Source organism: Arvicanthis niloticus, unplaced genomic scaffold (genome assembly GCF_011762505.2).
Source record: "Arvicanthis niloticus isolate mArvNil1 unplaced genomic scaffold, mArvNil1.pat.X pat_scaffold_611_arrow_ctg1, whole genome shotgun sequence".
Taxonomy (NCBI): Eukaryota; Metazoa; Chordata; class Mammalia; order Rodentia; family Muridae; genus Arvicanthis; species Arvicanthis niloticus.
The window spans coordinates 55,926-58,058 of NW_023046228.1; the positions used below are offsets into that span (position 1 = coordinate 55,926).

The window sequence follows — 2,133 nt, forward strand, 5'->3', positions numbered from 1 at the left end:
GGGGGCACCTTTCTTTTTGTCTACACTACTGTCACTCCTGAGCAGACAAGGGGCAGTACCAGATTTCCAACTCTCATGCTCTGAGTGCTGGCTTGCCAGTGCCATATCACCACCAAGGTCTACTCTACTGTGTTGCACAGGGAATATGCAGGGCCTGCTCTCTCAAGTGCTGCAGCTTTCTGGCTTTCATGACCCCAGGGCCACATCTCTCACCTGCTGTACATGACCAAGAAGAAAGCAGGAAAGAGTATCTCTCTCTCATCTATGCCACCTCATGGGACACATGTGACAGGGCCATGCTCATACCCTCAGGAGTGATTCACCAGCAATTCCTACATGGAGGGCCAGATTTGGCCCTCTAAGCAGAGCTTTGGTCTCTGAAGTACTGTAGCTGTTTGGGGGTAGGGCCATCTCTTGCAAGTTAACAGGGTCAGCTCTATCACAATTCCCTGGTGAGGGATGGGGCCTATTCTACACAAACCTCAGACAGGTCAGGACTCTACCAGGGTTCCAGGTATCATCACTGGCTAGGCTATTCCTTGCTACCCTTTAGTCTCAGTTCTGCCTTTCTTCATTGTGCCCACATCCTTCAGTTTTTATTCCTCTTAGAATCCTCTACCATTTACTTCCTCCTCTTAGTGGCACCCAGGGTCTTTGAGTGTCTGGTATTATGTCAGGAGTAGTCTTAGAAGTACTGTGCCCTACTGTGCATTATTGTACCAGGAATGGTCATGTCTCATATGATCTGCTCATTCAACCCTGTGAGGTTCCAGACTGGTGGTCATCTCAGATTGCATCCCTCTCCATGCCCCACAGCTTAGAATTGCTTCCTTTTGTGGTCAGTCCCACCATGGGTCTCTGATCCCAGGTTGGGTAGTGTTAGGCATGCTCCCACTGGGTTACAAGGCCCCAAGTAGGTTATTGTAGTCTCTGGGAGCTAGACCATACAGGTGGAGCCTGCACAGTGACACCAGAGTAGTGGTTGTCTCAGGCTAGCTCCCTATACGGGCCCCCAAGCACCGGAATTCTTGCTTCCAGCTCAGGTTTTATTTTATTTTTTTTAGGGTCTGTTAGGCTACTAATCATTCAGATGTTTAGGTCACACTGAGTAAAGACAAAGCCTCTCTCCTTTCTGTAACCTACTGATGCCCACATGGCATAGTAACCACACCTACAATGCCTCTAGGGGGATGGTTCTTATATCTTTTAAGCCATCTCCATTGCATTCTTCCAAATTTGTTTGTGTTGATTTAATGATATTAATATTTGTCAACACTACAGCTCTGTTAAAACTAAAATTATGTGACCCCAGTGACCTCTATCTGCTAATGTGTGAGTACATACATATTCTGTGCCTGCTAGGAATTATAAGCATAGGAGCACATGCTGGTCTTGTCCATGGCTCTGTACTTTGATGAAAACTATACTTGTTGAAATGCATCTGTAAATTAGTAGGCAGTTGTTAGGTGAAGATAAGTTGAACCTCTATCTAATATTATATCTATTATTTTTCTAAACTTGGGATGTATAAATAGAAGAGAGTATGTCTATTTGCTAGAGAATATCTCAGTTGGTAAACTGCTTGCTTTGCAACCACGAGGACCTGAATATGATCCTCAGAACATATGAACGGCTGATAGGTTATGCACACTTATAATTCTTATATTATGGAGGTAAAGACAAGCAGATCCTTAAAGTTCATTGGTCAGCCAGCCCATCCAAATAGGCTAGGAGAAAATAAAGTTTTGACTAGTAAGAAACTACTTTTGAAATTAACTATTGGTCCTCTTACATACAAGCACACAAGTATATGTACACACGTACACATGTGTGCACAAGCACATACATGCACATCTCCCAAGATGGTGTTCTAATATCTTACTGCTAAAAACATATAACAGCACATGTACAATTTAAATTCATTTGTCAAGGATGTGTTGAACCTTGGTGGCATTTGATGGCTATGTTGCAGTGTCACGGAGCACACATACATCATTCTTGGAAGATTTTAGCACAAGAACTTAGACCAGTAAGTTGGTCATTCTTTCATAGTATACTGTCAGGACTTATAGACAGAATGCAAATCAAAAAAGTTCAGGGATATGAGTTATGGTAGATGAAATACTGAAATGC

At 43.2% G+C, this 2,133-nt stretch overlaps 1 pseudogene; it reads right to left on the bottom strand.

Moving 5' to 3' along the window:
- Window positions 1–1,066: 1,066 nt before the first annotated feature.
- Window positions 1,067–1,189, bottom strand: LOC117702249 (small nucleolar RNA SNORA17; annotated as a pseudogene).
- Between the last annotated feature and the right edge of the window lie 944 nt (window positions 1,190–2,133).